We start from the raw sequence: 14064 nt of genomic DNA, 5'->3' as shown, positions 1-14064 counted from the left end.
GTGGTTACCAAACAGCTAGTTTCAAATCAGAAAACAAAACACCCAACAACCCCGAGCCCCAATCACTGTCGGAAGTCAAATTACTCTCATTCTTTTAACAACCTGTTGTTTGTTGGCTTTGGTCCCACAAATGCTAAGCAAGGGAACGAAAAATATAACACAAGAAAAGCAACAAGCATCTGCTGCCTGTCTGGCCTGCTGAGATCTCAGGCCTGGACTCCGCCTTGAACACTCTGATGTCTTTCCAACTGTAGCTGGGGAACCCAAAACAGTGGGAATTTCCTGCACAAAACAGAAAATGTGGCCCTCTGAGGAAAAGGGAGAGAAAGAACCAATGAAAGATATCCCATGAGAACCCACTGCGGAGCCTTTGGGAAAACAATGGCTTAACGGCAGGGCCTCAACAGACCAGAACTGGAAGACTTTTCTGTTTATTGGCATAATTACTATTGACAAGTCAGTCATGATCATCAAGCATTTTCCATGTAGCCCTCAGAAATACAGGGCCAAATACTATGACCACAGGGCATTTAAGATCTTTTTTTTTTTTTTTTTTTGAGACGGAGTCTCGCTCTGTCGCCCAGGCTGGAGTGCAGTGGCGCGATCTCGGCTCACTGCAAGCTCCGCCTCCTGGGTTCACGCCATTCTCCTGCCTCAGCCTCTCCGAGTAGCTGGGACTACAGGCGCCCGCCACCACGCCCAGCTAATTTTTTGTATTTTTAGTAGAGACGGAGTTTCACCGTGGTCTCGATCTCCTGACCTCGTGATCCACCCGCCTCGGCCTCCCAAAGTGCTGGGATTACAAGCGTGAGCCACCGCGCCCGGCGGCATTTAAGATCTTAAAAATTCAGAGAATTGAAGTGAAAAACCTTGAGAATCCTGATTAAAATTACACTCCACAGAAGATGTAAACAGGAACATTTCCAGTTGCTCTTTACAGACTAACTTTTAGGGGAAAAAAGTGAGTCATGTTGCCAAGTGCCTGGTCTAAGTGTTCCTTAGGCAGCTCCAATTCCACCCAGGTCAGGCTGCAGTTGGCCAGATTGAAGGGCAAGTGCCTGGGCCTCTGATGTATCAGGAAGCAATCCATTAAAAGTAACAGCAAACACATGAGGGAGCTTCTCAGGAAAGGCAAAAATAACATCAGTCAATAGCAAGGAATTTGGGCCCTGTGAAGCAGCAATCTCAATATGTGCTTTTATCACCTGTCAAAATCTGAAATCAAGTACGCCAAGGACGCTATCCAGGACTAACACGGGAGTCAGCAAAAGGTGATTTGATGAAAGTGGTTAGTAACTCTGCCATTCAGGACTTTCCCTAAGTCTACAGTGCGTGTGACCCAAGGTCGAGAGAGTCACTTCATTTCTTCCTACCATCTAAGGAGCCATTCCAGGCCCAGTGTCTCTGCATCCTTCCCATCCCCCGAAACTCTTCAATACAGAAAGGGGGCTAGCAACAGAAAACTGCTTTGCTGGGTGTGATGTGGGACTGCTCTATGGCGAAACCAGAAAGTAGCAGAGCCCGTTGAAGCTTCCCCACAGCCAGCTTGCATGGCATGAGCTTCTCTCAGGATGGTAGGGAGTCAAGAGCTGACTGCTGATGATATGTACAGAGGGCAGTTTGTACCCATTTCCAGATATGATGGGACCCCAACAATGTGGTTTAACATACTGTTGCTGGTTGGCCTTCCTGACTCCCTCCTCCTCTCAACAAGGCAGTAAAAACTACCTCCTCAGGACTTGGTGATAGAAAGACAGACTGCCGGTGCATCTAGGTGGGAGAAATAAGCCCCTAAGAGTGGACTGATCATTATTATTTAGTCAGGGTGAAAACAGCATCACCAGAGTCCTTAAAATGATCAGGTCCACAGCATCTACTGTGTTCTAGGGTGTGTAGGTGCCTGTAGCCCAAGGCTTAGGGACCACCCTCAGAGGGGCTGGGAGGAGCTTAATAGATCCCTGTGCTTCCAGTTGTGATGAGACCATGTGATTTCCAGAGTAACTCATGTGGGAGCCCAGCTAGTGGAAACTAACTGCTACCAAAACCAATGCCTTGAATTTTAAACAAACAACCATTCTCAGGAATGCCAAGCTATTATTGTTGTTTAGCGACCAGGCTATTTTAAGACATTCTGAGTCTTTTAAATCCTCAGTACACTCCTCTGTGGCCCATGCTTGTCTGTTCCCACTGTGATAGCAGAAGACCATAAAACTGATACATACAACTGATTCCAAATGGCAGATCCCTCAGGGGGAACGTGTTTGGCCTGCAGCCTGTCAGTGGTCCTTCCTTATCTTCCTGGCTAACTGGGGTGGGGTGGGTAGAGGTGGTTACCTGATCACTAGGCCCTTCCTTTAACTTTTAAAAATGAAATGAGTATGTTCTTTAAGAACATCCTAAAGAGATAAGCAACAGAGATAAGCTGGAATCAGATTTCAATGTCAGCCTGACTGCTGGAATTAATGTTTTCCAAACCTTTCTCTATTTTTATCCTGAAGCATTACTTCCCATTAGTTCTTTACTGATGCTTAGAGACAATTCACCATTAATATTTGCACAAAACCTAGCCCAGCAGAAAAGAGGATTTGCTCTGAAATCCCCTAAACTCAAAATTGCTGAGTAATAGTAAAGTAGTAGTAAGGCAGAAGCCTAAAAGAGATTAAGGTGAACTTACACTTGATAAATCCCTTGATACATCTTATCATCTCTGTCTCCCTTCTCCTATAATGAAGGAATGTGAAATTACCATAAACATCAAAAGATATGTGGTCTGACCAGGTCAGGATCGCACCTGAAGCAGTCCTCACAAACACCTAACTTTCCAGTATGAGCCTGAGCACTCTCCTAACACACACATACACTCCTTTGATGGAAGTGGGTATTAAAGCAGGATAAGCTTTTTGCGTTTGTTTGCTTTTTCGTTGCTTGAGAAAATTACAAAAGCTACAGAGACCGGTTTTCCACAGCACAAGCCCTTCACAAGGACTCCCCACTGAAGGAGCAGGCAAGGCCCTGATGGGGTTTCACCTTCCTGAGTCACTGCCCATCCTGCTCAAACTTTACAGGATGGAAGGCTGAAAAAAGAAGACAAAGATTGCTGCCCAAGGCCCACTGGGATGAATTGGAGTTTAGGGAGGGGGTGAGATTCCTCTTGACAAAAGAGGCTCTTGACCACCCAGAGTGAGCCAGGCCCCAGTGAGCAGAAAGAGGGCAGATCAAGAGGCCAGGGCTTTTTTGTCTGGGCCTAATCCGTCCCTCCTGAGAGGCACGGCAAATCCTTTCCCATTGCACCAATCTGGCTACATCTTTTCTTTTTTGCACCTTCTGGGGATAATGTTGTGGAGGGCTCACAATATACATCTGAATAGGCTTTTTTTCTTAGCATGAGAATATGCAACCAGAAGAGCTCAAATTGGATTCTGAAAAACAAGGACTAGAAACTTCCAATTCCACCCTGTAATCCCTTTGAAACGAAAGAACTGCAGAGCGTCTGATGAAGGTTTAAGCCTACAGAGCTTGGGAAGATCATCTTCTGCCTTTTCGTTTTAGATGAGGAAACAGATGCAGAAAGGTGAAGCTTACAGTCTACAGTCACATTGAAAGAGAGATAAACATGAATGACTCTTAGAAACAACTGAGAGATGGAAGAACAAGGAGAATCTTTAGTGGACTTAAGTATGGCCATATATCTCTGAGTTTAGTTGGTAACACAAGGTTTAAGAACTTTTTTGCCTCCCGAAAACATCTATTTGGAAATATTCCACAGCAACTTCATGCTCGACATACTCAAAACTAAACATGCTCCCTCAATGACCTGTCCTCATTGGCTCCAGATTTCCGCAAGATGCTACCTTCCACTCAGCTGCCCAAGCCACAGACCTGGTAGTCACCCCATCCTCCCTCTCATTCATTCTTTCATCAAGGTCCTGGTGAATCTATCCTATGATCCAGTTTGATCTTCACCAACACTACTGGATTACTGAAAAGGTCTCCTAAAAGCCCTCCTGGCTTCCACACTCAAGTCAAGACAACTTTAAAAATACACAGTTTGGCTGCGTGCAGTGGCTCACACCTGTAATCCCGGTGCTCTGGGAGGCAGAAGCAGGAGGAGGAAGATCGCTTGGACCCAGGATTTGAGACAAGCTTGGGCAACACAGCGAGACCCCGTATCTTAAAAAAATATATATTAGCCAGGCCCGGTGGTGTATGCCTTTAGTTCCAACTACTCGGGAGGCTAAGGTGGGAGGTTCACTTGAACCTAGGACTTATTTGAGGTTGCAGTGAGCTGTGACTGTGCCACTACACTTCTAGCCAGGGCAACAGAGTAAGACCCTGTCTCTTAATTCAGTCATGTCACTCCCGCTTAAAACCCTTCTATGATTTCCTCTTGCTCTGTGGATACTGCCCGAACTCCATGTAATGGCCTATAAGACCCCAAATGATCTGGCCCTCATCCTCCTCTCCAGCCCTGATTGTCATCTGGTTCTCCCTCATGGTCTGGGATCAGTCACTTCCATTGCATGGCTATGCCTGCCTCTCTCCCACACACTGCTCCCTCTGCCAGAGGCACTCTTCTCCCCCTCCTCTTGCCTGGCTTAACTCTTACTCATCAGTTACTTAATCCTTCTACCCAGCTTAACTCCTCTCTGTGCTCCACCACATCTTGCACCTCCCCAGTCACGGCAGTTACCTCCTGGATGGCAAGCTTGCTCTTATTCTTGCTCACCAGTGCCTACCACTATATTATAAGACAATATCAAGAAATCAACCATTTGGGCCAGATGCAGTGGTTTACGCTTGTAATCCCAGCACTTTGAGAGGCGGAGGTGGGTGGATCACTTGAGGTCTGGAGTTGGAGACCAGCTTGGCCAACATTGGAAAACCCCCGTCTCTACTAAAAATACAAAACTTAGCTGGGTGTGGTGGTGCACACCTATAATCCCAGCTAATTGGGAGGCTGAGGCACAAGAATTGCTTGAACCTGGGAGGTGCAGATTGCAGTGAGCCAAGATCGCACCACTGCACTCCAGCCTGGGCGACAGAGCGAGACTCTGTCTCAAAAAAAAAAAGATTAGAAAAAAAAATCAACCATTTGCTTTATACTAGAGAAAATGAATGAAGAAAAAATATACTTCCATCCTGCTTTCAGGTGAAGAAATAGCCAGACTGAGGATTAATTCTGGGTGGGAGAGAAATATGCACATAAAGGCACCAAGATCTATCTAAGGTCTCATAGATAACTTGTAATGTCTGAACTGAGACCAGAACTCAAGTCTCTTGTCTCATAGTTCAGGGTCCCTTTTTTTTTTTTTTTTTTTTTTTTTTTTTGAGACCGAGTCTCGCTCTGTGCCCCAGGCTGGAGTGCAGTGGCACGATCTCAGCTCACTGCAAGCTCCGCCTCCTCCCGGGTTCACGCCATTCTCCTGCCTCAGCCTCCCGACACGCCCGGCTAATTTTTTGTATTTTTAGTAGAGACGGGGTTTCACCGTATTAGCCAGGATGGTCTTGATCTCCTGACCTTGTGATCTGCCTATCTCGGCCTCCCAAAGTGCTGAGATTACAAGCGTGAGCCACCGCACCCGGCTAAATGGCTTCCTTTTTTTTTTTTTTTTTTCTTTTTTGAGACGGAGTCTCGCTCTGTCGCCCAGGCTGGAGTGCAATGGTGCGATCTTGGCTCACTGCAAGCTCCGCCTCCCAGGTTCACGCCATTCTCCTGCCTCGGCCTCCCAAGTAGCTGGGACTACAGGCGCCCGCCACCATGCCCGGCTAATTTTTTGTATTTTTAGTAGAGACGGGGTTTCACCATGTTAGCCAGGATGGTCTCGATCTCCTGACCTCGTGATCCTCCTGCCTCAGCCTCCCAAAGTGCTGGGATTACAGGCGTGAGCCACTGCGCCTGGCAGTTCGGGGTCCCTTCTATACACCATCTTTTCCTCCCTGGGGTGGGTGATGCCCCCACTGCTGCTAGTGATGACAGGGCTCCTGGAATGCAGGTGGTCTTTACGTCTGGCTTTTAGCATACTCAATTTGCGTAAGAAACTCAGGGACAGAGTCTTCCAGGAGAGCTTGCCTCGTAGATGAAGAATTTGGCCAGGAAAAACAGCAGCCATGACACAGAAAATCCAAACATGATGAAAAATTCCGTTTTTAATAGGAATAATATAAATTTTGAAACAAGAAAAATAAATCAAGGATTCTGTTAGCAATCAACTCCCACTCACATACCTCAGCAAGTAGTTGATCCATGCCTGTTAAGTAAGCCTTTCAAAAATCAGCCATACAAGGCCCACTCTTTTAAGGACTAGCCTATTCAGACATGCTCTTCCGCCATCAGGACTAAGAATGTAGCCCACGTCAGCTCCTGTGGTGCAGGGCAGTACACACTAGCTCCTGTGATAGGGTGAATGGCATTTCCCCAAATTCACATCCACCTGGAATCCCAGTACGTAACTGTTTTTGGAAACAGGGTCTTTGCAGATAGATTTAGGAATCTTGAGACAAAGGCAGGGACTGGAATGGTATGTCTACAGGCAGAGGAATGCCTCAGAGCCTCCAGAGGATCCAACACTGCTGACACTGTGATTTCAGATTTCTGGTCTCCTAAATTGTGAGAGAACAGATTTCTGTCCGTTGAAGCCACTCAGTTTCTGGTAATCTGTTGTGGCAGCCCTAGGGAACTAATACAGTTCCCACAGAATGTCAAACACATTCACTGGCTTCCCAAGAAGACAAATGTAGATGAAGATGTTTATGAAAGAAGCTAATGAAAAGATTGTTGCCGGGCGCGGTGGCTCATGCCTGTAATCCCAGCACTTTGGGAAGCCAAAGCGGGCATATTACTTGAGGTCAGGAGTTTGAGACCAGCCTGGCCCACATGGTGAGACCCTGTCTCTACTAAAGATACAAAAATTAGCCGGGTGTAGTGGTGGGTGCCTGTAGTCCCAGCTACTTGGGAGGCTGAGGCAGGAGAATTGCTTGAACCTGGGATGCAGAGGCTGCAGTGAGCCAAGATTGCACCACTGCGCTCCAGCCTGGGTGACAGAGAGAGACTGTCTCAAAAAAAAAAAAAAAAAAAAAAGAAAAGATTGGGTGAATAGCTCAAAGGAGGTGTTTTCCACCACCCAGCACTAATTACCATGGCGATTTTTGTGTTCTGTACAGGGAACCAACTGTACTATGTGCTGCAGTCATGAGGAGAAATCAAGTCTAAGCTTGGCTCTCCACTATTTCTATTTTCTCTCTATCATGGACCTTGGTTATTTCCATTGCTTCAACTACTAATTCTATTTAGGATGACTCATAAACCTATAGCACTGATTTCTACTCCCATGTACACACCCTAAACTCATCAAACTCAACTCATGGAGAAGTGAACTTACTGTCACTCATAAACCAATTCCTCTTCTTACCTCCAACACTTTCCTTTATCCCTTTTACTCAGGCTAGAAACCTCCATCACTTCCCATGTCCAAACAATTGCTAAGTCCTAGTAACAATAAAGACGACAAAGATAACTACAGTGATGATAGCAGTAGTAACGACAGTAGGAGCTCGTGTTTACTGACCACATTCTGTGCACCAATCATCCTCATAGGAGACATTAGCAGGAGCCCCTTTTACCTTATGAGAAAGCTGAGACACAGCGAGGTTAAATATCCAGCCCAATGACTCTCACAGAGCCAGGATGTGAATCAATCGAGATCATGAGTCCAGACCCTTCACTTCTGCACTTCACTGCCTCTCTCCACGTTCATTATCTCCACCTACTGATGATAAAGACATCTTCTCTATGTCTTTCTCATTCCCATGCCTACTTCCATTACCCAAATGCGGGTTCTCAGCCGGACTGACTTTAACTTCCGCTGTCTCCCCACTCCACTATTTCTCTAATACAAATTGCGGAAGCAACAAGTTGTCTGCAAAAAAGCAAGCAGACCCCAAAATAAGTATGCCAAGGAAATTCCAAAAGCAAGCTGGTCATGATTCAACTGGCCCAGAGTCACTTCTCCATTTAACGATTTTCTGCCGTTCTTCTGACCAGTCACTGCTCTGATGGTTGTCTTCTTCCTTTACTGCCCACTTCTTCGAGGCTAAGAAATCATGCGACGCAATCCAGGAGTTTAAAAGAATCTGCTTTCTAATCAGAGTTGAATGGAACCCTGAGCATGAGCGGGAAGAAAACTGTTCCTCTGGGAACTTAAGCCACTACTATTACCTACTCTTACTCATCACATGGGGACATTTTCATTCCTCTTCCTTCCTGTGACCTGCAGCTGCTGGGATGAGGGTTACCCAGCATTTCCCCAGGAAAGTCTATTCCCTGGCATTAGCAGACTGAATATTCAAAGTGTCTGCCAGCCTCTCTGCAAGCCTGGATTTCTTGACAACTTGCAATCAAGTCTGGATGTTTAACAGGAGCTGTATTTTCAGAACGTAATGGTTTTACGTCATTTGAACAACATAAGAAAATCTGCTCAGTCCCACTCTGCTAGAGACCTGGGTAAGCTTCATGAGAGCAGCGTACTGTTCTGTTAGATTCACTACTGTGCCTGCCACAAACGAGGTCCACAAAGGAGAAAGAGTAGAAAAGGAAGGAAAATAAATTTCTTCTAACATAAAAAAAGTGTTTCAGGAAGTGTATCTTCAGGGAAACTTGAATCTATGATTCAGATGGAAATTAATTTTTTAAAAATAAATTTATAAACAAACAAAAATAGTGTTTTAGTAAAACTTTCATTTGTCACTCACACACCTCTTCTGGCATACATCTGTTATTTGGTGAGGGAGGAAAGGGAGCAAGGGAGAAGGATGGATATGACAGCAAGGGGAGACAGAGGTGTCTTTTTAATGAATTGCTGCTTGGGTACATCTCTAGTCCATAAAAAGAGATGATCTCGCCAGGCGCGGTGGCTCACGCTTGTAATCCCAGCACTTTGGGAGGCCGAGGCGGGCGGATCACCTGAGGTCGGGAGTTTGAGACCAGCCTGGCCAACATGGAGAAACCCCGTCTCTACTGAAACTACAAAATTAGCTGGGTATGGTGGCACATGCCTATAATCCCAGCTACTAGGGAGGCTGAGACAGGAGAATCGCTTGAACCTGGGAGGTGGAGGTTGCGATGAGCCAAGATTGTGCCATTGCACTCCAGCCTGGGCAACAAGAGTGAAACTCCATCTCAAAAAAAAAAAAACATCTCTTATTGAACTATAGAGATGATCTTATTGAACTATAAGGTCCCTTGAGTGCAGGGCCTGTGTCTGTTTCGCTTACTGCTGTATCTCCAGTACCTAGCATAGCGCATGTTACATAGCAGACATTCATTCATTCATTCATTCATTCATTCATTCTCTATTGACTTATTTTAGAGACAAGGTCTCACTATGTTGCCCAGGCTGGAGTGCAGCGGCTGTTCACAGGTGTGATCATCAGTGTGCACTACAACTTCAACTCCTGGGCCCATGCCATCCTCTCTCCTCAGCCTTCCAGATAACCTTGCCAAGCTTCCAGAAATGAACATTTTTAAGGACCTCAATACACCTAACTGTGCTGTTTGAATGTATAATCCCCAAAGTAGCAACATTTGTACCAAATTTTAATATAACAACACTGGGAATCATCCTTAAAAACAGAACAGGGCACATGCTTGTAACCCCAGATACTACAGAGGCTGAGGTGGGAGGATCACCTGAAGCCAGGAGTTCAAGGCCAGCCTAGGCAAACGTAGTGACACCCTATATCTAAAGAAATGTTATTAAAGTCTATTATTTTAATGTAGATTTCTTTGGTAATTAATGAAGCTGATCTAATGAACTTTCTATTTCTTAGCAGGGACTCTTAGTTGGGACAGGTGCTGCCCAAAAGAGTCTTCATCAAGGCACAGACACTCCTGAAAATCCAGTAAAGACCAGATATCCTTTCTTACATCTCCCAAAACAGCCTATGTGTACCCTGAACACTGCACCTACTGCTTATATGAAAAATTATCTTTTTCTGTGTCTATGTCCTTCACAAAACTGTAATCTCCTATCCTTAGCACATATGTCTGGCACACAGAACATATTCAAGAAAAGTTAGTTAAAATTAACGATATTACAAAGTGCCTACAACTAACTTACAACTAGCAAGAAGATATAAACTTCAGAATTATGTAATCCACCCAATGATTTACAGTTTAGCACATTTCCTTGACTTTTAAGAAAATGTCAGTTTTCTTAAATCTGCAAAGGTTCCAGTCCTTGACGAAAAAATGCGGAAACTAATAACTTGTCATAGTTATCAGTTTTAAAGAGATTGCCACTGACCTAGGAAACTGATGAATCAGAACCCCAAAATATACTTCACAGCACAAATAACACAAATCTAGACAGACACATAAGCAAACTCTTCTATGAGCCACGTGAGGAATTCCAGAATGAAGCTGTGTGTCTGAACTGAGCTCCCACTCTCACCCATGGCCTTCTCCTGCTCTAGGAACTCAGCAACTCCACCACCCGCGCTCTTCTGGTTCCCCATCTATGCTGGCTAGCCGTGGGCTAATTGCCCTTGATCTATCCACAGGGAATGTTAAAAACATCAATGACTGAAATTATATTTTAAAATTATGTTAATGTATCCCTAGAAACCAGAACAAGTATTTATTTTGTGCTTATGTGCATAGTATCCTTCACAAGCATAAAGTCTCAATCTCCCCTTAGTCCTTTGAGCTAGATACTAATATTTCCATTTTACAGATGAAGAAATTGATGCTTGGAGAGTTTTAGTGACTTGTCCAAGGTCATACAGCTTATAGGTAGAGGGATACAAATCTAAAGAATCTGTTTCCAGAGTCTACATTCCTGACAAGGCATCACTGCACCCCAAACTGAGTTTCTGTGTTTTTCAGAAGTCAGAGTGCAAATTGTAATTTTAGGCTAAAAACAATTTTTTTTGTTTTTGAGAGTCTCGCGCTGTCACCCGGGCTGGAGTCAGTGGGCGCAATTTCGGCTCACTGCAACCTCTGCCTCCCAGGTTCAAGCGATTCTCCTGCCTCAGCCTCCCAAGTAGCTGGGATTACAGGCGCCTGCCACCACGCCCAGCTAATTTTTTGTATTTTTAGTAGAGACAGGGTTTCATCATGTAGGCCAGGCTGGTCTCGAACTCCTGACCTCGTGATTCACCCACCTAGGCCTCCCAAAGTGCTGGGATTACAGGTGTGAGCCACCGTGCCCGGCCAAAATAAACAATTTTTATAGACTTGAAATAATTTAACCTGGCATTCTGGTGGGGGGAAAAAAAACCGATTTGTGTACAAGCAAAAATTATACTGTTATTAGTCCTGAAAAGAAATTCCACAGCATCTGTTCTACACTTCTTTGAGTATGAGTACTTACTCACTAGCACCAGATGTATCAGGCACCACATGGCAATGGATATGAAGAAGGCTGCTAAACATTTCTGTGTGCCAAGGAATTTGATCATCTCTTTAAGCCAGGCTAGATCACTTAAATATGGAAAGTCTTTTGCTGCCAATTACTGTGAAACAAGAAAAACCTACAGAAGCAAAGCCACCCATGGACCCAGAACTGTCTCTCCGCAGGTAACAAAGCAACAAAGTGTGGAAATCTCAAAAATGCCCTCCTTTTCCAAACTCTCCTACTTTGATTCATTCATGTTTTAAAAATCTGGTGCCCTTGGATTAAATTTTCAGTGCAAAACAAAACCCCACTTCTGGAAACATCTGCTGTTGTCTGAGAGTTGCTTTCCTTCACCTCCCTTGCTTTCAGAGGCAGGCTAGGTTCCACGTTGCCACTGAAGGATAACCCCCTGCATACTCCATGATCGCAGTGAATAAAAAATGTTTTCTGAGAGTGTTAAGCCATGAGGCCACAAGATGGATGAATAATTGGGCAGTCTCCAGTTACAAAAAACAAAATGAGGCTAATTCTTAAATGAAGTTATGACCAGCATGAATACATAAAGCCCACAAGATCCAAAAATGTCAATTTGGTCAGGGCTACTCTCACATTTTAATTCATCTTGGTTAACAAGTGTCTTCAACAAACACTTCCTGAGCACCCGCTGTGAGGCAAACGCTGGTTGAGTATCATCATTTATGTTTCCAGCCCAGATTTGGGGCAGTAATGCTGATTATCTACAGGTAATTCCTGTTTAACTGAATGTATCCTGGTGATCCTGGGTGGGAGTGGGTAGCAGAATGTACTAGAAACTATTTGGAAATGGAACTCCTTATTCCACAGTGGCAGGTGATTAGGAAGATGTGGTATGTCATCTGAAAAGTGTCCAAAGACCTGGGAACTCTTTAGAGGGTGAGGAGATGGTCACTGAAAAGGGTATGGACAAGAAAAGAACAAATGACCTCCCTTGTATCAGTATTATAGATGGGGTAATTCCAGAATGTATACGTATGGTGGTGAAAGGTGACTCAATAAGCTTCACCTGAAAGTCAAACCAATGTTTCTCCCCTTTAAGTCCTTTAGTTGTAAATGTTACCAGCTGTGCAACATTGGATAACTTACCTAATCTCTGTCAGCCTCCATTCCTCAGATAAAAATAAAAACTAAACACCTAGTTCATTATAAAAACTGAATGCGAATTTGACATGCATATAGTAAGTGCACAGTGTCAACAACAGAAACATTAATAACTGACATTAACATAGGAAAAAAGGTAAGGAATACAATCTGGGGGTATAAATAATGTTGTCTCTGCTATAGGAAATCTACCCTCAGTACAAAAACAATCCCTTGATTCATCAGATGATCTGGGGTCATTACCTACCAGAGGGAGGTGGCAGGGAGTGGTGCTTTGGAATGTATGCCCTCAGCCACTTCTCATGTTTAACTGTTTCCTCCTCATTCTTCGTGCCTCAGACATATTGTTCAGCTCTTTTGTACTAAGATTAAATTAATGATCACTAGAAGATAGAGCTTTGTTAATTATATTGGTGTTCACGTACTTATTTTTAAAATAAGAACAACACTCTTCATTTAAGAGCAGAAGACTTTCTTTAAAAGAAATCTCACAGCCCTCCAGCTTCACCAGGGAAATGTGATCTGCTCAAAAAAATCTACTTAACTTTATTAAACAAAACTGGCTAAGTACCTTGGGAGACTCTGATCTACACAATTCCCGTATCATTCATTCCACCGGCTGCAATGAACCTGCCAATTTACAACAAACAGCTCCAGGTGTCCATGTACCTCAGTCCCCTGAATGGCCATATTTTATCTTCCTTTTACTCTCCATCTCTTTTCCTTCTAAAAATCACAAAGATTTAACCACAAGTTTAAGAACAACCATAACAAGGCCCAAATTTTAATTATGCAGGAGGTTAATAGTCACACTGTTGACTTTCCGGTAAGATAAACAGTGAAAACTTGGCAAATGCTAATGTAAACAACTCCCCCCTCCTGCCCTCTCATTCCTGAAAATTGTACTCATTCTTGCAGAGTTCATATATGAGAACAGGGTATCCTAACCTAGTTAGAAGCACTGAAATACCAAAAGAAAACTGCAAGAGTTTAGACTAACTGAGCTGCTTCGTTCTGGGGAATAGTAAGTAATTCTATCTCATGAGGATCACTGGTCTGGGATGAATAGATTACCTTCAAACACTAAAAGGTTGCCTGTCAGTCTGAAATCTTTTTTCAGTTGCACTGATGCAAAACCAAGGAAATCTGGGCATGAGGGTCAGCAGGAAGGCCGGTTGACACTGGCATGACTTCAGATCTTTTGTGGGTAATCCAACACAGGAACCAAGGAGTTTCTGGGGTTTCTTCCCTCTCTAAAGCTTCAGAACATTTTAGAATGAAGGTGTCCAAGCCATCCCAGTGCAGGCAAGGTCCCCTACAAATCTAGAACCAACTGCTGGTTAAGTATTATGAAGATGGTCATATAAAGTTTGTTTTAATTAGCAGATGGGAAATACCTTAATGTTCAAATCTAAGGGCTAGTTCAATAACTATAAAATGGTCCATTATTATAGCCACCGAAAATAGTAACGTAAAAGACCTGTCTATAAAGATGGAAAAAGGTGCATAAACAAGTGGAAAAAAAAAAATATAT

General features: G+C 44.0%; 1 protein-coding gene across 8 annotated transcripts in view; it reads right to left on the bottom strand.

Moving 5' to 3' along the window:
- The window catches only part of RBPMS (RNA binding protein, mRNA processing factor), a 182945-nt gene that overhangs the window by 26229 nt on the left and 142652 nt on the right, over positions 1-14064 (bottom strand). The window lies entirely within an intron of this gene.

The sequence above is a fragment of the Hylobates moloch genome, unplaced genomic scaffold, assembly GCF_009828535.3.
Source record: "Hylobates moloch isolate HMO894 unplaced genomic scaffold, HMol_V3 SCAFFOLD_22, whole genome shotgun sequence".
In the NCBI taxonomy this organism is placed as follows: Eukaryota; Metazoa; Chordata; class Mammalia; order Primates; family Hylobatidae; genus Hylobates; species Hylobates moloch.
The sequence above is the reverse complement of the archived record's forward strand: the minus strand, read 5'-3'. Positions and strand labels throughout refer to the sequence as shown.